At 46.2% G+C, this 27,626-nt stretch overlaps 2 protein-coding genes across 2 annotated transcripts in view; both read right to left on the reverse strand.

The window, feature by feature from the left end:
* Positions 1-10,047, reverse strand: part of B3GNT2 (UDP-GlcNAc:betaGal beta-1,3-N-acetylglucosaminyltransferase 2) — a 31,812-nt gene extending 21,765 nt beyond the window's left edge. Inside the window, exon 1 of the mRNA XM_079941066.1 lies at positions 9,521-10,047. The gene's annotated coding sequence lies outside the window, so the exon portion shown is untranslated. The remainder of the gene's footprint in view (positions 1-9,520) is intronic.
* Positions 1-27,626, reverse strand: part of COMMD1 (copper metabolism domain containing 1) — a 236,083-nt gene that overhangs the window by 4,687 nt on the left and 203,770 nt on the right. The window lies entirely within an intron of this gene.

The following is a 27,626-nucleotide window of genomic DNA, read 5'->3' on the forward strand; positions in this document are numbered from 1 at the left end:
CAATCCCCAGACCCCACAAGATTACTGTCCCCTGGGACAGTCCTTGCTGCTGCTCCCCTGGGGTCCTGTATCAATGTCATCGTCCACCTCAAAGCTCTCCCTCTCCAGTAGCTCCAGGCACAGGCTGCTCTTTCCCTATCCGACAACTTCCTGAAAAGGTTCCATGTCTTGTTACGGCCCTTTGTTGTGCCTTGACCTTCCCAATCCCCTTCACCCCTCTAGAATCTTCACAGTCCGCTGCCTCTGCTGACTTCCCAGAGCACCTAACACTGCTGGCCACCATCCCTACCCCCACCCCAAGTTCAAGACCATCCATCCCCTAACCCCAATTCTCTACTGGTTCTCTTGCATCTTGGCAGCCTTTGCTCCTGGCCCCATCCCCCAAAATGGGCACTCTCCACAGTTCTGGGTTCAAGCCTATGGTGGGTCTTCCTTCACCCTACACTCCTGTCCTCTGGACCCTCCTTCCACACCACTACAGCCTTCGAGTCCCAAGGTTATGAAATGTCCCAACGTACCCCTATCTGTAGCTCATTTACTTCACACCTCCCTGGATTGGTTTCCAAATCTCATCCCATCCACTATCTTTTTCTCTCTCACTCCCTTTCAAATAAATAACACCCACAGGCACACATACACTTTATTTTTTTATGTACCACATCCTCTTTATTTTTTTTAACATCTTTATTGGAGTATAATTGCTTTACAATGGTGTGTTAGTTTCTGCTGTATAACAAAGTGAATCAGCTATACATATACATATATCCTCAATCTCCTCCCTCTTGCATCTCCCTCCCTCCCACCCTCCCTATCCCACGCCTCTAGGTGGTCACAAAGCACCCAGCTAATCTCCCTCTGCTATGCGGCTGCTTCCCACTACCTATCTATTTTACGTTTGGTAGTGTATATATATCCATGCCACTCTCTTTGTCCCAGCTTACCCTTCCCACTCCCCGTGTCCTCAAGTCCATTCTCTACGTCTGCATTTTTATTCCTGTACTGCCCCTAGGTTCTTCAGAACCATTTTTTTTTTTTTTAAGATTCCATTTTAATCCTGTACCGTCCTTGACCTGGTTTGGGCCCTCAGTTTTCCCCCAGCAAGACTGATGAAGTGACCTAATTCAACAAATATCAAGCACCTACTTAAACCAAGCAATGTTTCAAACAGACCACAAATAAAGAAGTTATATGGTCAATTATCATAAGGTTGATAAGGGCTTAGACGAAATATAAAGCACAGTACAGGGGATAAGGATGGGGACAGTCAGAGAAAGCCTCTCTTCTCAGAAGGAAGGTGGAGGGAAAGGGGCAAGACAATTCCAGGAAGAGAGAACAGCCAGTGTAAAGGCCAAAGGCTGGATAAGGTCAAAGGCCATGTGGCTGCAGAGACTTGAGCTAGGGGCGAGGCAGGAGAGCCAGTGAACTGAGCCAAGAGCCTGACAGGTGACAGAGAACTTTGGCTTTACCATGAGGGAGACTAGGGGCCAGTGGAGGATTCTAAGTAGAAAAGTATGTAAAGCAATTTCAGTTTTTAAATATCCCCCCAGCTTCCTTCTGAGAATAGACTGCTGTGGGGCAAATAGGAAGCAGAAAGCCCCGTTAGGAGGCCGTAAAATGACCTGGAGCCATGATTACACCTACCTCACGTCCACCTCTCTGGCTCAAGTCATCCTCCTCAACACAAGCCTGACCATGATATGTCACCACATCCTCTCCACAAGAACTTTCCATGGCTCCCCATCACCTCCGTAACTATCAAGTGTCACTTCTTCACATGGTCATCAAGGCTGCTCTGTGCCCTATTACCCCTCCCTAAGCAGCATGCCCTCCAAACCCACAGGATCACCTGCTGTTCCCCTGACACATCGCTACAAGCCTGCAATCCGCAATTGCCTCTGCCCTCCTTTCTCTACCCCTAAGTTATTTATTCATCCATCAGGGCTAAGCCCAAACACAACTTCCTCAGGAGCCTTTCCTAGCTGACCCCAACACTGCACTCTTCTTGGACCTCTACCAGACCACTGTTTCATCAGTTCCTGGTTAGAGTTCCCACCAGATTGCTAACTCCTTGACAGCAAGAACTGTGCCTGACTCATCTAGGAATACACAAGGGGCCAAGCACAGTGCAAGGCTTCCACTAAGCGCTCAATCAACGCATGCTGGCTAAATGAACAAATTGGCCGTTTTGTTACATATCTTTTTGAGGTCTTGGGGGGTGGAGGGGTGGGCGGAGTTGTCCAAGGACAGGTTTTCCTGCTTGGCTACTGTAATCTGGAGGACAGGGGTCCCTCTGATGGAGCCCCTGGGGACTCCATGGTACAGTCACAAGTAGGGATGTGGGGATGGATCTGAACCCAGACCTTCAAAGTCTTCTGTCCTCTCAGCCAGGTATCTCTAGGAAGGCCCGTACAATTTGCTTTACATTTGCCCAAAGCGTTGGCAACATGTTTTTCCTAGTCTCATTCTAGAAGTATACAGATGTGCACAAAAGCACCTAGAAGGATCTCAACCCAGTTAACAGTAATTACAGTATTAAGAGATGGAATTAACTTTATTTTCTTTTACTTTATCTTGATTTTTCCCTAAATAAACATAAGAAAAAAATCTCTTAGAAAGAATGCCATAGTAACATCAAGTTACATTTAAAAAATGGTTCCAAAGGGCTTCCCTGGTGGTGCAGTGGTTGAGAGTCCTCCTGCCAATGCAGGGGACACGGGTTCGTGCCCCGGTCCAGGAAGACCCCACATGCCGCGGAGCGGCTGGGCCTGTGACCCATGGCCGCTGAGCCTGCGCGTCCGGAGCCTGTGCTCCGCAACGGGAGAGGCCACAACAGTGAGAGGTCCACATACCGTAAAAAAAAAAAAAAAAAATGCTTCCAAAAATAAAAAGTATTAAAAAAAATGAAAACAAAAACCACATACACTGGAGACATGAGACCACTGAATATACAATACCAGTTACAGAGGAAGACTGTAAAAACTGAAAACATTTTAAATGGGTTGTATGAAGCATGCAATTAAGTGAAAATGTGTTTTCACTTCTGAAATAATTATTTTACAAAACATAAAGTAGTAAAACATTGTTCTGGGCATCCTGGGCACTTACTGATGCCGCTTATCTAAATTAAACTCTTCCATGGGTTTCATAAACACGTGTAAACTAGCTGTCATCACTGCACCTTAGCTCACATCACACAGGTGACCAATCAGCTCTAAATGGAACATTTCAATGACTGTCATTTTATGACTTACAGAGGAAATGTCAATTAAAAATAATAGGGGATCGGGCTTCCCTGGTGGCACAGTGGTTGAGAGTCCGCCTGCCGATGTAGGGGACACGGGTTCGTGCCCTGGTCCGGGAAGATTCCACATGCCGCGGAGCGGCTGAGCCCGTGAGCCATGGCTGCTGAGCCTTCGCATCTGGAGCCTGTGCTCCACAACGGAAGAGGCCACAACAGTAAGAGGCCCGTGTACCGAAAAAAAAAACAAAAACAGGGGATCAACTATCAACAAATAATATGTCTTATTTAAGCTGATGCTACATCAACAAAGCGTTGACTCAACAAAGATTTGGCTTCTAACTTTCAATAAAAGACCTACACAACTTTTTATAGTGAAATAGCATATTAAAACACAGAAGATACATTTGCTTTAGTTACCATCTTTTTAAAGAAATAAAAGGGGGACAAAGGCACTGTGTGTATGTCAGGCACAGTGCTAGGTATTTTAGGTGCATGATCAAATTAATTTTCTTAGCAAATCTGAGCTAGATTATCTCCCCTATTTCACTAATGAGGAAACGGGCTTAGAGTAATTTATCACACAGTAGCCACCGTCACACAGTAAGTGGCCAAAATGGAACTCAAATCCAGGTCTGTTTCACAAAAGATTACACATTCTATGATTCTGGAAATGCCACTTACATGAAGTTCAAGAACAGGCAAAACCAATCTATGACGATATGCAGCACATCTAAGATGATATACCAAGTCAGAATAATGGTTCCCTTCAGGGGCTGGAGACTGACTGGAAAGGGGCACAGGGACCTTCTGAGGTACTGAAAACGTTTTCTTCTTGATCTGGTGCTGGACACATATTCATGAGCTGCACGCTTCATATTAGTGCACTTTACACACTTTACTGTATGCTATGCCTCAAGTTTAAAAAAAAAATCCTCATTTGATTGACTCCAAGTTCATGTTCTTTAACCACTAAACCATCATACCACTATTTGACAGAACCTGACCACACTCTAGAATTGATTCTCTTAGATAATCAGTTTTTTTAAAACATTCTGATTAAGTGAAGTACACCCTAATCACATCAGAGTGAAGGCATCTGAACAATAAGCTTATTTTTAAATGCCACAGAATGAAAAGTAGAAAGTATCAATTTCCTTGCTACTGGGAATTTCCTGTCTGTAGCCACATCAGAATAAAAATAATTTTAAACCTTGCTCTAAAGGAATGTTCATAGATGTACAGAAAATAATTTGTAACAAAATTCTTAATGGGCTTCCCTGGTGGCGCAGTGGTTGAGAGTCCGCCTGCCGATGCAGGGGACACGGGTTCGTGCCCTGGTCTGGGAAGATCCCACATGCCGCGGAGTGGCTGGGCCCGTGAGCCATGGCCGCTGAGCCTGCATGTCCAGAGCCTGTGCTCCACAACGGGAGAGACCACAACAGTGAGAGGCCCGCGTACCGGGAAAAAAAAAAAAAATTCTTAAGAGTTACCTATGGAAGTACCTAAATAAAACTACACAAAATATTTCAAGACATACATTATAATTTTATCAACAATGTTGACCCTCAAAGGAAGTTTGAATTTTGTTACAAAAACTAAGAAAAGGCAAGACAAAACTGGTGGGCAAAGTGCATAAATCTCACAGTAGAGGCAACACAGTGAGTGTAAAAATCTCAAAGCAGAGTTATAACAAACCGAAAACTCAAATAACTTTTCCCAGCAGTAAGGTGATTGTGCCACATATGCCCTAATAACAAATTCTCCATCGAGTAGAAAGTTCTTCCCATCAAAGCTTTGTTCAGACTAGCAAAGCCTCATCATCAGCTGGTGATGATGAAATCATTACATCAATTCGCTCAAAGCCTCACCCCACACATACATATACCTCTTAGTCAAGCGGTAATTGCCTCTCCTGAGAGAGGAATTTATTCATCCACAATTTGGAGACATATTTGGCAAGCACCTAGTTACAGTTTTACCACCTTTGGAGAAGTGGGGAGGGACAGCTGGATCCACACCTGTTGGGTGTATGGTCTTTACTGGGTGCTTTTGAGTATGCAAGCCAAGAAATCCAACCTTCAAACTCAGAGCCCAGTTTAATTCATGTTTTAACATTCTGTACACACCAAAAGTGCCAGGCAGGGCTTCCCTGGTGGCGCAGTGGTTGAGAGTCTGCCTGCTAATGCAGGGGACATGGGTTCGAGCCCTGGTCTGGGAGGATCCCACATGCCGCGGAGCAACTAGGCCCGTGAGCCACAACTACTGAGCCTGCGCGTCTGGAGCCTGTGCTCCGCAACGAGAGGCGATAGTGAAAGGCCCGCACACCGCGATGAAGAGTGGCCCCCGCTTGCCACAACTGGAGATAGCCCTCGCACAGAAACGAACACCCAACACAGCAAAAATAAATAAATTAATTAATAAACTCCTACTCCCAACAACAACAACAAAAAAGTGCCAGGCAATTGACCGAAATGATTTTAGTTTCTCCTGAGCATTTGCATATAAGACCAAAAGGCCTTTATGAGAATTTTTCAGTATTGATAACTTATGCACCACTATGGGGCATGTGCAAGATTACATAACCAAATATTATCCCAGATGCAAGAATTTCAATGTTTATAAAAGTAACCATTTATATTTATTAATTTTTAAAGTCCTTAACAAACTGCTCAATAAAACTGTCAAAAAAAAAAAAAAACCTGAGTCAAATATTGTAGCTATTAAGCAAGCTAGAATGAATGAAAAGCACTGACCCGGTATGTTAAGAACAGAGTGTGTTTTAAGTACATTCACAGTCCTGGTTCAGCATTCCTAAATTATGGTTGGAGGGGAAAACAAAACAAAACAAAAACAAAAAAAAACAGCATTGTCAGAAAACATTAAAAGGGGAGCAGAATATGCCACCCCAAGATATGTCACTTTGACACAATGATTATTTTGAATTAAAGTTCCTTGAGAAAACAGCCAGTGTAAGGACATTCTGATTCCCCTTTGTCCCCCTGAAAACAGGAGATAAATCTTCCGTAGGAAGGTACCCTCCCCTGCACCAGGAGGGTAGAAGGCATTCTTATCACCAGAGATAGGGAATTCAGGGCTGAGAAGCCTGCACAAACCTTGTTACTTCTTCACTCATCAGTCACCCTAAACCCAAACCCCTTTGTTTTGTCAATTCTTCACAAATGTATTTGTTTCCTTGTCTCTTTAAAAGGTACGAAAGCTGCCTGCTTTGGTCACTTCTTTGAGTCATATATTTTTATCCTTGTACATATGAAATTTGTTTTTCTCCAATTAATCTGTCTTATGTCAACTTAATTATTAGATCAGCCAAAGAACTTGGAGGGGAAAAAGAGAAAAGTTTTCCTCTCCTACAGTTTCAAAGTTTGAGAAACAAAGGATTCACTTATCCCTGCATCAGCTGAAAAAGCCCCACACATTTGTATCCAGAACATCTTAGCTTTATACCAACAATGCACTGGGTAAAGCAAAACGATTTTAACTTTTTTGGGTTCTCATTCATTTCCTAATGTAACTTTTTTTTTTTTTTAAGCCATGCATCTGGGCAAACTGTAGAGTGAAAAATCCACCACGAATTATCAGTTCCACTTTCCTATTTTTAGCAAACCTTTAGTATCTTAGAATTAGAGAAATCTAAATTGTGGGTTTTTTTTAAAACAAGGAAATTTTCAAAATTATAAGCCACCTATATATACTCAACTCTCCATCCAGGAAACCCAGGAAAAAAAACCAAATCATAATTTTTACAAGCATATTATGTTTATTTTCCTCAAAAGATTACCTCATTCCCTGGATTTTAAAAACTATCTGCCATCTGCCAAATTTGGCTGATTTCAGTCTCCAACAAATCTAAATGGTTACTGTTGTTGGTAAGGGGAAGTTGGTGCCTGGAGGAACTTCTATATTGATTACACAATAACCATCACTTATTAAGCACTTCTTAAACACCACCCCCCATGATGCACAGCTAGGAGTTTGGCAAACATTATCCTATTTGTCCTCAAAAACAATCCTGTAGACCAGACACTACCATCCCAAAACCAGACATGGAAAATGAGGCAGGGATGATAAACAACTTGTCCAAGGTCACGGAACAGTATGTGGCGGAATCAAGACCAGTGAACAGTGAAGGTGGGAACTCAGAACTCTTACGGAGAATTAGGCCTGCATCATACACATGCCATCTGCACAAAAACTAAATGAAGAGCAGTGAGCCCCTATTGCAGGAAGATTCCCAAGGGAAAAAGCAGTATCCCAAACTGAAAAAGTACTTCCTAATGGCAGATCTAAAGATAAAGACATTTGTAAAGGCCTGGCAGTAGGAAAAGGTTTACTCAAGTATAGGGCTCCCTAACTTCCCTGGTCTTAAAATCCAATCTGGTTTAAGAGCACAGGGACTCTGTGTAACATTCTCCCAAATTCCACCAGTCTTAATAACCTCTATTTAAAAGAAACAGAAAGGACTTCCCTGGTGGCGCAGTGGTTGGGAATCCACCTGCCAGTGAGGGGAACCTGGGTTCGAACCCTGGTCCGGAAGGATCCCACATGCCGCAGAGCAACTAAGCCCCTGCGCCACAACTACTGAGCCTGCGCTCTAGAGCCCGCAAGCCACAGCTACGGAGCGCACGTGCCACAACTACTGAGCCTGCGAGCCTAGAGCTCGTGCTCCGAAAGAAGAGAAGTCACCTCAATGTGAAGCCGGCGCACCCCAACAAAAACCCAACGCAGCCAAAAGTATAAATAAAAATTTTAAATAAAGAAACAGAAGAGGGAACTAGGGCAGTGGGAAGAAGGGACCGCCCAGCCCTATCCTCCTTCTGGGGCAGCTGTCAGATAACACCTGGGGGAGACCACGCAATGGCTTGGGTTGAGAGCCCTAGGATTGGGCTGGGTCCCCGCCTTCCTAGTCCCATTCTTGGCCCTGTCGGCCACCTCTTTAACCAACCCATTACCTCCCCGGAGCAAAATTACACTGGAAGGATCTGTTTTAACAAGTAGAAGCCCATATTCACCAACTGGCTTTGCAATCTGAAATCTACAGCAAGGCTCCAACAGGGGAGCGGCAAGAGAATATGGTATAATTGTTCCAAACTACCGTTCTACGAAGTTGAGGAAGTTCAGGAGGCCATGGGGGGCAGGAGAGAAAAGACAAACATACCACCCCTACGTTTTAAGAAGGAGAGGGAGCCTCCTCAACAAATCAGGTTTAAAACGTATATATTATTTTCAGAGATGAGCTTTCACGCTCTGACACTTGTGGGGAGTATCTCGGCTGCTCCTCCCCACTTGATGGGGAGCCAGTAGGTTCTGCGGCTCCCCAGCCCTGAGTGGAAAGCACTGTGGCCTAGAAATTAAGGTGACTTAGTTTTATTGCCTCCAGAAGGGTCCGCCTGCCGTCCCGGGGCAGCCGTCAGGACCCGCGCCCGCAGCCCTAGAGGAGTCCGCCCCGAGCAGCCCCCCACGTCAACCCTCCACTCCAGGTGTTTCGCAGAGGCCGGCTAGGCACGCTCCCGCAGCACCCACCCTTCCCCCTCCCCAGGTTTCGGTCAAGTAGCCGGGTTAATCATTCAACGCGGGCGGTGTGGAATATTTTTGTAGAGGTCAAAGCAAAAGGTTCTTTCTAAGTTTCACAGAAACCAGCCTTTAGGGACCCTGAGGTGGCATTGGCAGGCGGATGGGGCTGGGGAGCGACTGCTGGCGGCCCTGTAGCTCACAGAACACCTGATCTCCCCATGCGGCACGGCAGGCAGCGCAGTGCGAGGGTGGGGTGCGGGGGTGTAACGCGAAATCCAGCAGGGCCCCCTCCCCAAAACGTCTGTGCAACCCAGATGAGGACGCCAGGCCTCAGACGCCCCTTCCCAACGCCTGCATCACCCCGACGCGCGCTCCCCCGGAAGTTGGGGTGCAGCGGGGAGGCGGAGATGTTCCCAGTTCCCGGGTCCCGGGGGGGGGGGGAATGTGGAGTGGGGCAGGAAGCTCAAAAGACAGGCTGCCGCGGGTTGCGTTATCCTCTTCCTCTAGGGTAAGGAAGGTGGCGGGGGGGCCGAGGGGGAGGACCGGGACGCCTAAACGCCGCAAGAGCCACCTAGAGACTGTTTCCTGCTCTGGGGCGCCAGTACGAAGCCGGAACCGGCGAGGAACGGGGCTGTGGAGGGAAAGAGGATGGGCCAGTGGAGGGGGAGCCGGGGACCAGAGAGGTAAGAGGGCGCAGAGCCTGCCTGGGGAGGAGGGAGGCGGCGGGAGTGCACACCCGCCCGGCCCTACCTTGTCCGGGAGCAGCTCCTGCTCAGCGGGGCGGGGGCGGGAGATCGCGGCTGCATCCACGTCCCGGCCGCTCCGCGCGGCTCAGCCCGGCGACCGCCGCCGCTCTCGCTCCATGCGTTGCGCCCGCGATGGGCGGCCGGGTGGTGTCTGCGGCAGGACGGCTCCGCCTCGGCTTGGCCCCGGCTCGGCTCAGCTCCGGCACTTGTTGCCGCCTCAGCCGCTGCGCCTCACTCCCGGCTCCGGCTCCCGGCGCCGCCGTCGCCGCCTCAGGGCTCCCCGGCCCCGGCCCGGTCCCGCCCCCGCCCCACGGGCCAATCAGGCCCGGCACCGCCCCTTACGTCACCGCCCCGCCCGGCCCGCCGCCTCGCGCCCCAAGTTCGGGGCAAGCACGGCTCCAGTTTGTCGGGCGGTGGACGCGCGGGACCGGCGCAGGCTGGTGCTCCTCTTGGCATCCGGGGACCCTCCGGGCCCTCACCTGGAAAGCAAAGGCTTAAACTGGGGGAAGGGAACCCCGAGAACTAGACCGTCGGGGGAAAAGGGCGGCTTGAAGTTCAAAAGAACTATTTTCCAACTCCAGTCTAACCTTAATCCCTCTTGTCGCCCCTCCTGCAGTACATCTGATGTTGGGAAACTAAGCACATGGCCTGGTGAGGACTCCAGTGGCGTCTTCTGGCCGGAGTCAGTTTGTGACGGGTCCTAGACCGAACCCCGGCCGCCAAGTGCTTGGGCAGATGTGTCTCCGCAAAACCCAGGGTTTCACCATGGAAGATGGGGGTAGCTACGGGGAACCGGAGCCAAAATGGGACTTGACCATTGCTCTCTGCCCATCCAGTAGCTGCCGCCACCTCTTAGGTGCCCAAATGACACCTACTTGACACTGCCACGCCATCTTCGGTTTTATGAAGCCTCCCAGAACATGGGGAGAGAGGTTTTAGTTCTCATTGTGGTGTCCTGTAGAGGGTTTCCTCGAGGTTCCAGGCGAGTCTCGGGAAGCCAGAAACGCAAGATGCCCAGACGCTCGGCCTCGAACCCGCGCCGCGGCCCAAGGGACAGGGCGGATACCTAGGTGCAGCCTTAATGGCTGAACTGTGACATACATTCCCACCGCAGGATGGGTGCTTGGCGCTAACCACACCCAGCCGCGGGAATTCCGGGGACCACGACGCACCCTCCTATCCCAGCGCCCCCGCCGGCTCGCCAGAGCACTGCATTCTTAGGTGAGTCCAAGTTGCTGTTGACACAGCTTTGAGGGCCCCAGGTAAGCCTCGCACGACCGGATGGAGAGGTTGCCCTGGCCTGAAAGGCCCAGTGCAGTGCAGTCAGCTCGTTTCCCTTGCGCTCCGCCAGGAGGTAAGCCTGGCCAGAGGCGCACTTGAAAGCTCCCCCGTCTCTTGGTATTTATCTCTACACGAAGAAAGCAAGCCCCTTTAGATAATCAGACTAAGGAATTAAGAACACCACGCCCTCAATTATTTGCATTTTTCAGAAGGCTTTCTGAGGCGGAATTAGTTGAAAGAGAAGGAATTGCTAAAGTAGTCATTTCAGGCACCTTTGAGCTCAGCCTACTCAACTATGGGCACTTAATCCAAACTCAGCGAAAAGGAAGAGCAGGTGGATGCACTGCTGGATGCACTGAGCCACGTGGGTGCGGTCCTCTAGAAACGAATTCTGAGTCAGATCTGGGAAAGTTTTGATTTGCAGCCTTCAGTCCTTTTTGCTTTTATGTTGATCACATGATTCTCCTAAGACTGGGATGTAAAGTCCAAACAGTCAGATTTTTGTGTACTCATAGAAAAACATCTGGAAGATACAGACAGGCTGTTAACCACCATTACCCCAGATGTGGGATTGGGGTTTCAGAAGGAGGGGAGATGAGTTTTATACCCTTATTGACTTTGAGGTTTTTTTCCAGTTATATTAACTCTCATAATTTAGAAAACTAATGAAACAGATTTAAAGAAATAAAGATATTAGAAATTCTTTTAAGAACTCTTCAGAGTGTATAAATTAATAAACAAATGAAGCCTGAGTCTTTCATTCTGTGTCAAAATAATTAATCCTGAGTCCGTGTTCCTTGGTTTAAATAAAAATATCTCTGGCAGCTCTTCTGATCTTTAAACGCTGTGAGGGGACAAGACTGACATCTGAAGATTTTTTTCTGCCATCAGATCAGTATATTGTTTCTACACATATGCCTTCCCTTTAAATGCACTCGCACTAGCCACAGACATACTTTCACGGACTGCCAGCCAAGGGGTTTTAGTAAAGGAACTGCTACAATGTCAGCTGGCAACCAACAAGGAAATTAAGCTGTATCCTCTGCAGCTGCCAAAAGCTGCCCAGGCCCTGAAATTAAAAAATAAGGGCATTCTCTTCATAGTGCCATTAATTAATGCAGCTGGGAGTGTATCTGTAAATGTTACACTGTGTCTTTGGGGGAATTACTCAATGCTGAATTCCACTATTCCGCTAAATTACTCCATGCTAAATGCACATTTGGCTGCAGTCTCTGCTCTTGGTCCATCATGAGTAGGTAAAGATGAACTGTTCATTTATTTAACAAATATGTGTTGACCACCTACTAGGTGCATGGCACAGGGCTAGGCACTGAAGTGGTGAAGAGTGTGTAGCAGACACACTCTTCCCTCTTGGAGCTCACAGTTTAGCTGGAGAGAAAGGAACTTAGCAATTAAATGCACTATCAATTGTATAATTACAGTTGTGATATTGGCCAAAGGGAGTGCAAGGTAGAGGGACCATTTGTCTGGGGAGTCCAAGGGGAGGTGACATTGAGCTCTGAAGGGTGAGCAGGATTTACTCAGGCAAAGAGGAGAGGCGAGTGGAAAAGAGTTCCTGGCAGGTTCACACTACGAAGCGGGGTGTGGTTGAGGAGGATGTTGGAGAGGTAGGCAGAGACTAGATCATCCAGGGTGTACTGTACCATTTTCAGTAAGATCACCCTGATTGCAATGTGAAGAATGAATAGGGAAGGGGGAGGAGGGGGTGGAGGGACAGTTAGGAAGCTGCTGCTGTAATATAAGGGAAAGGGCTGTTTGTCTAAGCAGTTGAGCAAATGGAGAGAAGTAGATACCAACAAGACCTGGTGATTGTTTGGCTAGGGAGGAATCAAGGAGAAGTCCCAGGTCTCTGCTTCTTCAACCAGATGGATGGTGGTGCCGTTTTCTGAGTTGGGGGACCCTCAGGGAAAGAGGATTGAGAAAACCTTGCCAAGGTTCACATTTGGTCAAGGTGGGTTTGAGATGCCTGTAAGATGTCCAAGTGGAGATGCTGAGTAGATGTTTGGCTGTAGGGTCTGGTTCTCTGTGGAGAGGCTGGGGATGAAGTAGCTGGTGTAAAGGCAGCAATAAAGTCCCGAGAGTGAGATGGTGTCCTAGGAGAGTATAGAGTTCTATCAGAAGAGGGCCTAGGACTGAGCCTGATGAGCCCTTATCTAAAGGCTGGCCAGAGGCAAACTATCTGGCAGAGGTGAAGGAGCAGCCAGAAAGGCAGGAAAAAAACAAAACCTAGGAGTTTGGGAAGTGGGGTCATGGAGCCAGGGAAAGGATATGTTGTAAAGAGGCAGTAGCCAACAACACTCAAAATGGCGGAGAGACCCAAGGGTGGAGTGAAGGGATGAAAGATAAACTGGAGTGGATTGAAAAGTGCGTGAGAAGTGGAGAAATGGAGAAAGGTACTGACTACAGGCAAATCTTGAAAGGGTTGACTGTGAAGGGTCAGAGATAGAAATAGCTGGAAAAGAATGTTTTGTCACCAGTGGGTTTATCTTAGTTTATATTTATTAATTTTAGGGTGGAATAAATTGAATGGGTTTAAATGCCGATGGGGAAGACCTTATAGAGAAGAGGAAGAGAAAGGTACAGCAGGGGAAGGATAATGGACAATAAACGTGGTTCCTGTGACCATGGGAGAGGATGGAACCAGAATCTGGGTGGAAAGGCTGACCTCATGCAGGAGGCCACCTCCTCTATTATAACAGCCAGGGCGCAGTTGGAGGTCAACTGAACCAGGCAGGTTTGGTATGGGACGTTGAATCCCTCCACCTGATGCCTTCCTCTTACTCTGGGGAGGAGACTGGGAGTAGGGCAAGAGAGATGAGGGATTTGAAGAGAATGGAGAACGTTTGACACAGTCATTGCAGAAGGTGAGAAGGTTGAGATGACCAGAGGTACGGCAGGATGGCAAGGCAGCATGGCAACCCTCCTAAGGTTGGTAGCTTGCACTTGTAAGGTGCCCTTTGGTCCTCCTCTGTGATTTCCTCCAGCAGAGCTTAGCTGTCTCTGCTCTGGTCCAGGCTCAGATGAAGGAATTGCTGGGCAGAGGAGCAAATTCCTTTTGCCAAGGAATTGAGAACCTCGGCAAAAGTGGGGTTGATATGATGCATGATCAGAGAGAAAGGACAGAAGTCGGTGGGCTGGAAGGGTCAAAGGGGTCAAAGCTCAGTCATGCTGGAAGGAGAGGGGGTTGAGTCAGAGATTTTGGATGCTTAAGTTTGTGGTTCAGGAGGTGGAGAAATTTAGGACAATGACAAAGCCAGGTTGTGATGGGGGAGAGTAGAGGAGAAAGTCACTGGAGAATGTAAGGTCAAGAGACTGAGAGGCAGGGTACTGGGTGGGTCATCTGTGTGGTTAGTGAAGCCATCCAGGAGCATGTGGGCAAGAATTGGGGTCAGGGTCATGGTGTGAAGGCCACGGCGCCAGGAGCTAAAGTCTTAAGAGAGTGAGGAAGAGGGAGTGACCAGGAGTTCAGAAGATAGGAACTCCCAGTAAGGGGTGGGCACTGTGGGCTGATGGCAGGATAGAGGATGCGTGAGGGAATGACACTGAAAGCAGAAACAAGTGGCCCAGTCGGTTTTGCCCCAGTTGTCTCTATGAAGCCTGACCCAGGAGCTCTGCAAGCCAGGGCCACATCCCCCTGACTAACTTCTCCTCCCCAAGATTCCCATCAGGGAGAAAGGCATGTGGAGGCCTCCCTTCCTCCTCTCCCTCTTTTCCACCGGGGGCTTTTTTGTCCACCAAATGAACCCCTACGGGGCACTGGCTGATTGGCAGTCAATCAGGAATCTCAGGCTTGTCTCACCTCTGCTACATACCTTCTGTCTTCCTCAGGTGGGTTGTTGACCCCTTCTGTCTCGGCTTCATTGTCTGTAAAATGAGGACGCTAAAATACACACCCCTCTCAGGGCAATTGTAAGGAATAGAGGAGATAACTTAAGTAAAAACACTTTCTAATCTGCAAAGCACTGTAGGAATGTGAGTGATTTACCTGTTCAGAAGCCCCTCATATACACCCACATCTCTCCCAGGAGCCCTTCCCAAAAGATTGTGAGTCCCTGCTCCAGAGGAAGCTGTAATCTTGCCCCGGAGACAGGACAAACACACACAAAACAATTAGAGAGGAATGCACAGCTGTGTCTGATTAAGTGCTAAATTGTAAGGTGCAGACAATAAGAGCTCTGAGCTCAGACAAGGGAACAATTAGCCAGAGTTGGAAAAGGCTGGGAGGCTTCCTGGAGAAGGTGGGGTGGAAGGGGCCCAGACTGATCACTTATCCTGAGGAGAATATTTGCAAATATGCCCATTCCTTTGTGGCTGCAAAGATGTCAGTCTGACATGGGTCTACGAAAAGTTTCCAGGTCAAGCGTTTTGTCTTGGTTTCCCTGCTTCTGTTGTCACTCCTATAGCCTTGCTCCCCTCTCAGTCACAGACCTGTGCTCCACCTAGCTGGTTGGGCAGCCTGGGCTACACAAATGGATCCTATGTGCTTTGCCCTGGCCTTTCATGTTTGGGTCTCTCATGTCACCACCCATTTCCTGGTGAAACAGAGGTTGATCTTCAGCAAGTTTCCTGTGCCCTGTTTGGTGCCAGCACACACCTGGTATTTTTGCCCAGCCAGACTGTGGGCTTTTGAGCAAGGAGTCCTGGATGCCCCTCCTTCTGCCATCTGCCTCATGGCACCTGGTCAGCCTAGGGCACCTGCATGTCCATAGAACAAAAGCCCTGAGCCAGTTCCCACACCTGCCTCCTTTGCTTTTTACTGCCTTTGCCTCATTGTCCAGAAGCACCCAGCAACCTGCCATTCAGATACAGGCCCCACAGAGCTGCCCCCCGAGAGCCCAAGACCTGCAATGCCAGAGCTGACTTCCACCTCCTTTGTTATATTGAAGCCAACTCCTGCAGCCCTCTGGACACTGTTCAGAATGAGGGCCTTCCTCCTCAGTGGCTAGCCCCCATGGCCTGGTTGGTGCCTCTGCCCTGGACTTCCCTCCTCCCTTTACCACAGGCCTGGAAAAGATCCCAGCATGCCACAGAGCCAAGTGCACATGGGTAGCATCAGAAGCAAAAATCCCCAAATCTTATATATGCTGTGGACGAAGGTTTCTTCAAAAGGATAGCAGTGATTGGCTAGTCTGTTAATCAGTTCCAGTTGGGGCCATGAAAACAATAGCCACCTTCTTTCAATAGCTAAAATATTAATTTCTGATGGAAAGGGTGAAATTCTTAGAATTCTAGTCCAAATCCCTTGGAACTTACAACTGAGAAAAAGAAGGCCCCAAAAGTAGTTTTCTGGAGGCCAAACACCTGAAACTAGAGATAATATCTTAAATGTTGACAATTAAGCCACATGTTAAAAATCACCTGACTCCTAAAGCAGACCCTTTCTCCCAAGGTTACTTTGACTTTGCAACAGCAGAAAAACATAAAACCTCATTATCAGATGCAGATGCTAGAAACCAATGTCATGATTCCCAGGGGATTTGTTCCATAGCCCACAGAGTCCTGATGCAGGAAAAACTCAGAATTCCCAGGTGAGTAAAGTCTAGCTTGTTCATGCCATTGTAGTGATGTATAAGGTCAGCAATTTGAAGGGGCACAAGAGTCATCTCTATTAAGGGCATCATGTTGTTTAGGGAATGGAACTCTTGTTAAAGAGAAATGCAAAATCATATTCTCAATTATTATCAAACTCCAAAATTACATTCAAGAGGAGAGGCCCATAATTGCAGCATCAAGCATGAGACAGTGCCATTAATACGATTATCAGGGCATAAGCCTATTAGAGAACTTAATGCCTCTTTGCTGGCATCATCCTTTGTAAAGCTTCCCCGGGTCTGGAAGCTCTCTCAGTTGTAAACACAATTGTTACACAACAGTAATTTCCAAGGGTCATAACAAAGATCTGCTGGCCTTTACCAAAAGTCAAAGTTGCCTGGCTAAGAAGAATAGAGAACATTTCTGAAAATGAAAACTCACCTGCCAACTCTAGTGGGAGTTATTGAGAAAGGAAATACATCTAGCCCTGAGTCCTCTCCAGCCCTGCAGCAATTCAGTCATGGGTGTACCTGTCACCTGGAGATATGCATGTGCCACCTTAAATGGACATAGGAGCTTAAATTTGGGCTGCTGCTGGTAAAAAATCATGGTATGGAAGCCAACAAACCCAGGTTCAAATCCTACTTTCAGATCAAGCCCTGTGTGTCCTCATGGGTATAGTAACACCTCTCTCAAAGCGTTTCCAGGAAGGGAAATTAAGTCACTTATGACCAAGTGCCTGCAGACACTTTGTACTTAATAACTGTTTGTTTCTCCCTTGGTCTTGGCAGTGAGACCAAGTCCTCACCAGGACGAAGTTCAGGTAGTATCTTGGCATAGAATCCTGGGGATTATCAATCTTTGTCCTGGGAGCCCATAGGAGAAATTACTGTCTGTCTTCACTCCAAAAAGTTCAGACATCATCAATCATTATCACCATGTAGAATGGAGAGATCAATTGGCTGTCCCTGAAAGGAGCCACCTGATTTGTCTTTAGGAATCAGTGACTTATGAAGCTCATGTGGCAAATTGTCTCACAGTAAAACCACCACCAGGAGGGGCAGGGCCTCCTCCTTAAACATGACAGAGAAATCTGAGAGCAATGGACCCCATGGATAGTCTTAAAAGGGAAGCAGGCTACATGTAACAATGTGGGTGAATCTCAAAACCACATCTTTCATGTTGAATGAAAGAATTCATACACCAAAGAATATATATGACGTTCAAGAAGACATGAAAACTAATCTATGGTGGTAGAAATCAGAACACTAGTTGCCTTGGAGATGAGGAGAGAATTAACTGGAAAGAGGCTTGAAGGAACTTTCTGAGATGAGAGAAATGTTCCATCTGTTGACTGGAATGATGATTTCATGGGAGCATACCACTGTCAAAACTCATCACACTGAACACTTTGCATTTGTGAATTTTATTGGTTATAAATTAGACCTCAACTAGCAAAACAAAACAAAAAGGGCAGCAGCAGTGTTTAGGCAGAGGGGAGTACAGGCAAGTGAGAGAAAGAAGAGGGCTCCCCACCATCAGTCCCACTACGGTGCTGGGCAATTTCTCCAGCACCAAACTCTGGGGAAGCTATGAACTGACTTGTCAAAATAAACTACGGAGAGGATGCACTTTTCTAAAAATGAATACCCTATTCTGGGCCAAACATTAGGTTCAAGCCCTTATTCCTCTACAATTTGAAAACCTTTCCGTCACCATTTCCTTCTTTTCTCATCTAAAGCCATCCCAGAACGTGGTTTTCTAGAATCAGCTTCCTTTAGAAGTCACCCTCCCTCCACCCGCAGCTGCACATGCACATTATTGCATAACATTAACTCTATAAACTCCATGCCCATAATGCCATAGAAGAAGGAAACAGAGTTTAATTGATCAACAAAAGTCAAATTAATGATCATCAGAAGTCAGAAAAAAGAGAGTTTGGGTCATCAAGAAACTTCCAAGAGAAAGAATCCTGACAAACATTTCAAAAAGCAGAGGCCCCCAAAAGGTGGGAAAATGGAATGGGCAGTTGGAACCGGAACAAAACTCACAGATTGTAGAGCCAACTCCATCATCAAGTCCTTGTGTGACAAATCCCTAGTGTGATGTCAAAGGGGATTTATCGCAGATGACAAAAAGATCATAAGCAGGGTGGCTTCTGCTTCAGTTTGATTCCTCTGCTGTTCTCTTGGCTCTACCTTCTTCCCAGCTCTGTTCCTTTCTAAAAGCATCTCATTCAGATAGAAAAGGGTCTCTTCTTCCCCTTGTCTCTTTTTATGATTCAGGAAAATTTTCCTATGAGATTCCCCTTTGCAACACATTTGCTGGGATGGAGTCACATGACCCTTCCTAAGCCAATCACTGGCTAAGTCAATGGAACCACCTTGACTAGTTTAGACTAATTAAGGTTTACTCCTGAATCTTCACATGAAGAAGGTATGGACCCCAAAACACAGTGCTACCAGCCAGGACAAAGGGGGTGTTACAGGTAGGGTTTCCCTGGCCCTGCGTGTAGGAAGTTTATTGGGGAGTACTCTCAGCATCAACACCTGAAAGAAGTGAAGTAAGCAGGAGTGGACAAAGGGAGAAGTTGAGCTGCAATGAAATCACAGTAAAAACCTTAGCTGATCTTTCAGGGAGCTCTGGTGCTGGGCTGGCTCAGAGTTGTCCCAAATTGAGGTGAGAGAGCTAGGTCTTTTTACTCCTGTATCAATCAGACATTAGATGTGGGCTGCCCCTGGGAAGGGAGCATTACCTGGGGCAAGGCGGCTCTTTTCGGCTGAGGAAAAATCTCAGAGAGGGACTCAGCTGATGACTGCGGCTGTCAACCTTCCCAGGAGATGGGGAAATGAGTGCTTCAGTCTTGGAGGGGGGATCTGGGTGGCTCAACATGTCATCCACTGTAGGAGTGATGGATGTTGCATGGGCAATCCCTCAGATCTCCTAGAAACCAACTAGGAGTCCACGCTCATGTCTAGAGAAAGCATTATATGTCAGCCTTTACCGGAACCATCTCTGGAACCCAATTACCTCATTACCCTTCCACTTCCTTAGGAAGAGATGACAGGAGAGCCTCCAAGTGTCAGCTACCATCCTGGCTTTTAAAAGTGGGACAGCTGGGAGATGGCTATGTGGACTGAGTTTGGGTGGGACCCAAACCCTCAGACTTAAGAAACGTGATGCCCACAAGAATGAAAATCCACAGGAACAGTCTTGAACAAGCCAGGAGCCTGCTAAGCTCTGGCATCTGCTGAACTTCCCAAATTACACACATTAAGCTGTTCAGTTCCACATTTCTATAGTGTGCTTCCTGCCAAGCTTCCTAGCACAGTCTACACAATGGGAAAATCAAAACGAGCAGTTAGACCAATTACGGATACGACAGGTCAAACAAATAAGCCTTTATCTAGGACTTAAGCAGACACAGTCAACAAGGGTCTAATCCAAAAATTGAGATTTGGACAAAGAAAGGCTTTATAAAACAAAAAGGGGGGGTGGGGTGGGAGTAGAGATATTTGCATGAATTTTTTCTCTGTCTCACTGAAAATACTAAAATAACATTTTATCCAGCCTCTCCATGCTGCCCTGTCCCCCCACCCCTAGCCTCTTGAACATTCTCTAGGTCTGTTACTAATCAGGCTGTAGAGCCAACTCACAGAGAAGTGTTAAGCTAGGGTATGAAAACAGTTGTCATTGAAAGAGCTGGATAGTTTACTTTGTTAATTGTTATGTATCTAGTTGAATGCCCAAGAATTAAAGCTATACACAGGAGTGTTTGTGTGTGTATTCAGGAAGTACAGAGACTATGTGTTACAGAAACCCCAAGCATTTCAGCTAAGTGAGAAATTCTAGGTAGAGTAAGGGACTTGAATCTAATAATGCCATTGTTGTAGTCAGAAGCCAGATACGATAGGACTTTATTATCTTATTATTACTTTTAACAAGAAAAACTGTTTACAAGTTTCTGGTCACTCTCATTCCAGCAGGAGAGACCTCAAGTCTTGTGGATACTCATTGTTCTGTGGAAAGGGAAATGCAGAGAAGTTTTTGTTATCCTTTTTCCCCCTCTGGACTAACAAAGGCCACGCCTCTTCATACAGGTCCATAATCTCTGCAATTCTGAAGTCCATAAGTCTCTGGAAAATGAAAACTTTTTTTCATAGTGGCACTATAACTAACTTGGTTATTTTGGCAGTAAAACCTGATTGGAATTTATGGGGGGGTAGTTATAGTTTTCATTTATCCCATATTTCACTATAAATATGTTAATGTGTTTGATCACAGGTGCTGCTCCAGGCATATTAATATATCTGAATGAAGATATATATTTCAGGGAATTATCAGCATATAGATGGTATCTGAAGTCATGGGAATGGTTGACATGGTCCAGGGAATGAAAAGAGACTGAGAAGAGAAGAGGGCCGAGGACCAAATTTAGTGAATGGGCCTGAGGGAGGATCAGAAAGCCAGGAAGAAGTGAGAGAGGAAATGGAATCAGCTCTTTTGCCCTTTTTTTTAATCCATTTCTGTTTCCCTCAAACTTTAAAAACTTAATTACAGATGTGAGATTACTAGGCAATAGTTAACCTAACCCCTGTAGCTTGTGCCCCATGCTTCACTAATTGGATAGCTTTTGCAAGTCCCTGATCACACAATGCCTGGCTTAACATGTAGATTCTTTTCTTAAATTAAAGAAGTAGAAATGAACAATAAGTAATTAATGGATGACTAGATCTTTTCCCCAGCTTCCCCTTCGGTAATCCTGCGAGCCAAGTGTGTGAACAAGATAGCATCTAAAGAAAGATCACAAGGAGTCAGCAAGTCTGCACCCGGTGAAAGATGACGAAGACAGTGACGCCCTCCCCAAATGATTAAGTGAGACTAGCTTCCCTTTTTTCCCTTTAAAAACTTTCATGGCCAAGCAGAATCTTGAGAGTTGGTTCTGGGTCATGAGTCCGCCTTCTCCATAGGTTGCCAGCCTCCTGAATAAACCATCTTTCCTTTTCCAACCAACACTCTTCTCTTGAGTATTGGCTTTTGAGCAGCCAGCAGCCGCACCTGCGTTCAGTAACAGAAGGTGGAAAACAGGGTGTGGAGATGCAGCAGCCCAGGGAAGAGAAGGTTTCAGCGTGACAGATGGTTATCAGTGTTGGCTGCATGGAAGTCAGTGGAGGACCAGAAGGTAGCAAGGGGGTTTGCAGCCTTAGAGGTCTTGTCTCCTAGGAGGCTAAGAACACATCCTAAACGTATTTTATGTTTTTAAGAGTGCTGAATTCTGCTTTGTTTATTGTAGGTGCACATTAAAGACTTGTTAATTAATTGAATGTATCAATTAAAGCCCTTGATCAGAGGGGCAAACCTGCTTTTGTGAGGTCTCATTTGGGATAAAAGGCTGGGAACACAACAGAAAGAGCATAGAGAAAGAGAATGGAAATGACTAAGAAGTGAGATGAGTTTGCTCACTGACATGAAGAGCTGGAAAGGAGAACATTTCGCTCCTTACTACATGGAAGAGCGGTGGGGCTGGGTAGCAGGAAACAGTAAAATTGGTAGGTCTTTGAAATGAAAGGAGTGAGAACCATGGTGGAAAGAGAAAGTAGATTAACCAAATAAACGTTTATTCTTAAACTATGGGTCAGGGCAATTTATAGAACCTTAGCGATAACCAAATCAACTATTATTTTACAAATGATAAACACTCAGAGAGGCTGAGAGACTCTCTTAAGGAAATAGCTAGTTACCCGCAAAGCCTGGATTCAAACTGAGGGCTCAGCCCCAGTCCAGTGCTAATTCCACTATAAACATAAAATCTCACCTCTGGGCCCCTCTTTCCATTTCCTGCCTGTCTTCCCACACTTTTACTAGTAAAAATCTGGGTAAAATGAACATCTGGGCAGCTATGATCATCTGCATAAAATCACAGGCACTGGGGCTAAAGCACTCTCAATGGGCAACAGGTACCATGATGGATTCAAAGGCCAGAGATGGAGGGATTTACTCATCTGCCTCTTCCAGAAAACTCTGGGAGGGAAGAGCCAAGCATGGCTTCAGAAATTCACCCTGGAAAATCATTTTTTAAATGTATTGGGTGTGTAGAAGAGTTTATTCTCTTTTCCAAATGGTATTTATTACTTTCATAATCAGAAAACATTCATTAAAAAATAAACAACTTTTTTTTAAATGAGAGAGTAGGCAGTGGGGAGAAAGAGTTAGGGTGAAACAGACTTTTTGCCAGTGTGACCAGCAACCTCTTAGAATCAGGTTGTGCCAGATGAAAACCAGGCAAGGCTCAAGGGAAACCAATTTTACTTTCCTTTCCCTCTTTTTCTCTTCTGGTTTGGTTTGTAAGGTGAACTGTTGTGCAAGTCAGCAACTTGCATAGGGAAGACTATGAATGTATTTTCTTGACTTGGTGAGATAGGAGATCAGTTAAAGGGGGGAAAGGGAAAGAAAATGGACACTGGAGAATGGGAGAAGCTGTGACTTTGGGGGAACCAGTTCAGTGAAATACTATGTGAATGTCTGTTATAAGCAAGACCGAGGAGGATGAAACATGGTCCTTGCCCTTAAAACGTGTGACTGTTTACTGCTCTGTCCTTCAACCACCAGCACTGACAGTACCTGATGGGCAAAAGGGGTTCAATCAACACCCCCTGAATGAAAGAATCAGATGTCCACTCATGAAAAGATGCAGCACATCCTTTTAGGTAGAAAAAAAAAATCCCATAACATTTTCCTTGACTTTTTTGGATCCACCAGTCCCAACAGGTACCCTCTCCTTCAAGATGTCAGGAAAACCAGGCCTCAGGGTACTGATGGGCCAACATTTCTCTTCTCTTGGAATTCAACACTGCCTGGCTGGCCATTAATTTTGCCAGCTGCCCCTCAGAGTCACAGATATTGGGAGAAGACCCAGACCTTAGCAGAGTCTGCTCCAAGACTGCCAAGTCCTCATGTCTAAGGTCAAACATGCCATTCTGTCCCTAAGGAAACCCCAGAGACAGTTTCTCCCCATTTAGTGGCAAGATCCAGGCTTGGCTGATGTACTATGATATTGGGGTCTAAAAGCTATTCTTATTTTGCTTCCAAAAGTCACTTTTGGATGCCAGAAAGGGAAGTTTTAACCTCTAAAGCCTGGAACACAACATTCCAAAACAGCTGGAAAGGCCTTGGAAACTTCTCAGATGAAGTTAATTAAAACCTTCCTCTGCCCCAAGGGTCAGATCCTGCTGTTCATGGATAACTCTCAAGTTGTTGTCTAGCTTAATCTCCGGATAAGCAGGTCTCCCAAGGACTTGAGAGTTTGGTCTGGAAAGCTGTGTCCTGCAGAACAGGCCAGCTGTTCCTGCAAGGAGAACAGTTGTTTTCTGCCTCAGAGATTCTAGGCCAGAAATGTAAGGAGAGCCCACAGACGTTTCTGCTAGCAGCTTTTACTATGGTTCATACCCCCATTTTTCAGCCAAAGGAATTCTACTCCTCGAATCCACCCAGGAAGAAAACACCTCCATGATACATAGCTTTGAAGTCCTATGCTTATCATCAGAAAGGCCAACTTCGCTCTGGGAAGAATCGATGGTGTCAGTCTCTCTGCACAATGTCAATAACTTGTATCACTGAAACGAAATAAGAGGGTTACCATAGCAGGAAGGCAGTGCCTCACTTGCTCTCCTGCTAATGTGAGACACTCCTTAGTGCAAGGATCTGAGCCTAGCCCTGGCTTGGCCACACACAGCTGGGAGGCATTTCAGGAGAAAGGGAGCCATTGTTCCCAATAGGATGCATGCTTTGCCAGCATGTCTCTTCATCAGCCAAACACAGGTCATCTTCTCTGTCTGTGGATCAGCAAAGTCCTTCTCAACAAATGTCAAATGTCTTTGTGTGTTAAAAGATCCCCAAGAACGGATGTGGTTGAGGTATCCAATTGTAACTTAAGGGTTATTTGCCCAGTCTGATTCAGTAAATATTGACTAAGTGGCTGACTTAAAAGAAACAATGTCTTTGCTACTGGAAAACCAATGTAAGACCAGGTCCCTGACCTCTGACCTCCAGGAGCTTATCGTGTGGTAGTAAGGGGCCCTGAGCATGTCAGCTGTGGGCTCTGCCACACCCAATGTCTCCTACAAAGGGGGATTCTCCCTTATCCAGAGCCCCCTGCTCAGAGAAATAGCACCAAGCTGTTCTATGTCCAGGAATGGCCACTGATTGTCCAGGACCAGGGGCCTACCCCGCATGCCACCCCCAATAGGAAATGTAGTGGCCTTGAGTGGACTGGCATGGAAAAATGGCAAAACCTATGGGAGCTGGGTATATGTGGAGGAAGCAGAGCGCATATGCTTAGGTAGAAGCTGGGTCCTTAAAGGCCATGCCCTGGAGTGAAGAGCCTTTGACTTGGCTTTACCACTGTTCCTGCCTTTCCTAATGTCCAACTGTTTTCTTTTTTCTGGGCTCCTCTGTGTATGTAGCTTTCATGCCTTAGCACACACACCTACACATACACACCCCCATTGCCACCACTACTTATAGTAACAAGAGAAATTCTATTCCTGACCAAGAGGGAAGAGGAGTAAGAGAAGTCATGCGATCACCATGCTAGGAGGTGGAGGGCTTGTGTGATCTTAAACCTTCAGTCGAGCTGTAGTTTGAGCCTCACCCAGCTGACACAGCCACAGGGATTGTAAGCTCCAGGAGGGCTGCCTTGTTTGCTGCTGTATCTCCTGGCACAGTGCCTGCACAGTTGGTGATCAGTAATGCTGGCTGAATGAATGACTGAATAGACTGGGAACCAGAGAGGTTAATGGAGGTTTAGCATTGGCTGTCTTTCGTGTGTCACAATCTCTCGCCCCGATGCTCCATGCCTGGGAGGCTCACCTACACTGACTACATTCAAAGGCTTCCTTATCCCCTGACTTCCAGTGGGGTTCAGCTAAATGGGGAACCCTAGCCAGAGATCAGAGACAAGGAGGCAAGTGATACCAGGGTATACATGCCCCCATGAAGACTACATTCTTACAAGGAGGCCCCCTCCATACTACCCCTCTGCCTCCCAATTCTCTCACTTCTTCAGGCCTTAGACATATAATGACTCCCAATCCAATGTTACCTGCCCAAGAAAACATCAATCCTTTATGGTTCCCCCACCAACTCTTGTAAATAATGCCTTTATTAAATGCTCCTCAAAGCACACAGTTTGAATGTAGCATCTGTTTCCTGCTGAGACCGCAAATGACAGAGGTTCCAAAAATCAAGTGTATATGCTTTTTGCTATCTGGTTTTCTCCATGTTCTAGTACATTCTGCTCAGCTCTATCAGCAAACACTCATTGCTTCACAGAGGCAAGCTGGTTGGGAGGGTATTTGCCCAAACTGGACCAGTTTGAGGTGAGGGGGTGGGTGGCAGAAGGGAAGCAACAGAGTGTCCTGCCTCAATGCTAATAATAAATATACTGCATACACAGTGAGGAAGACACCTAATTTGGTTCCTACCTTCCCAGCATGAAGTTAGGGTCAGACCTCCCATTCAGGAAGAAAGTTTTCCTTCTCTGATAAAATTAGTTTCTTTAGCTAAAAATTCTTTTTTTGAGTTATGTTTTATTGTACAACCACAAAATAATAATCAAAAAGGTTCTTTTGGTAAGAAGGCCATTGCTCTGCTCTAACCACACATTTAATTTACCCAAATTAATGCAGCAGAAGTTGAGTGGGGGTGGAATCTTCTTTTCTATGTCATTTATGTCTTTTTAATATTGATAAGCTCTCAAAAAGCAAGAGTTACTAAGCATATCAAGCTGTGCTCTTCCTTCAGCCTTTAGTGTGGAGTTAGGGAGAGTGGGTGGAAGCAGTAGGGATATTTTATTTTTATGGTAATTTATCCTCTCTGAACATACTAATAGGGAAAAGTACATTTTAAATTTTCTGAAAAGGAGATTAAAAGGGTCTCAAGTGATCTGAAGCTTTCTCTCGCCTCTAAAAAAAATCTTTCCACAGCTCTCTGGTGCATATTATCTTGTCAACTTGGGATCTACTATTAATGCAGGTTTCCCACCAGGCAGATTCAACAGCAGTCTAAGATAGAAATGCCTGATTTCCTACCTAAGACTCAAATGGAAAAACACAGCATCTGAATTTACTTGTTCTGTTTTTTTTTCCCTCCCCCTCACCCCTTTTAAAAAAGGACTGGTTTCTTCAGTTCTCAGCCTTTTGGCAGCAGCCATTTAAAAGGAAGAATCACACAGTAATTATTAATTTTGCATGGGATCAACTCTGGCCTCAGCTTTCATCTGAGATGCAGTTACATGAAAAACAGACTGCGTTAATTTCATCCCCTCTGGGGTTGCTTGGCAACAAGGCCTTGTTCCATATCATCTTTTATTCTTGGCCCAGAGTGATCTCTTTGGGGCATTGCTCATGCTAAGGCAATCATCATCCTGTTGCTGTCCCTTCTGAATGTGTCCCTATGGTCCTGATGGCACAGGGGGTTCGTGGCTTTGCTCCAGTCATACTGGCTGGGGTCTGTAAAAGCTCTGAGCTTGTCAGCACAGAGAATGAACTATGCTTGGGGAATTGGGGATTTAAACAATAGAGGTTAGACAGGAAAGAGAGTGAGGAAGCATGAGCTATGTCTAAAGCGATGCTGGAGGACGGTGGGGCAGAGATGGCGTAAATACTAATGGGATAAATACCGAAGTCTTTTTTTTTTTAAATATTTATTTATTTACTTTTGGCTGCGTTGGGTCTTTGTTGCTGCGCGCGGGCTTTCTCTAGTTGTGGTGAGTGGGGGCTACTCTTCGCTGCCGTGAGAGGGCTTCTCATTGTGGTGGCTTCTCTTGTTGCAGAGCACCGGCTCTAGACGAGTGGGCTTCAGTAGTTGTGGCACGTGGACTCAGTAGTTGTGGCACATGGGCTTGGTTGCTCCACGGCATGTGGGATCTTCCTGGACCAGGGCTTGAACCCATGTCCCCTGCATTGGCAGGCGGATTCTTAACCACTGCGCCATGAGGGAAGTCCCTCAAGTCTTTTTTAAATTTAAAAAAAAAAAAAGCATTACTATGTTCTGGTTGGGAAATCTTTCTAAGCTCTATTGTCAAATGATAAATGTGAGGTCCAGAACAGTTTTTTGGGTGGGAAAGAGAAGAAGGGGAGGTATAAAAATATTTTGTTTATTTTTGCATAAAGAAAAATATATGGATGGGCATTCCCTGGTGGCCGAGTGGTTGGAACTCCACGCTTTCACTGCTGAGGGCCTGGGTTCAATCCCTGATGGGGGAACTAAGATCCAAC

Source organism: Stenella coeruleoalba (assembly GCF_951394435.1).
Source record: "Stenella coeruleoalba genome assembly, chromosome: 13".
In the NCBI taxonomy this organism is placed as follows: domain Eukaryota; kingdom Metazoa; phylum Chordata; class Mammalia; order Artiodactyla; family Delphinidae; genus Stenella; species Stenella coeruleoalba.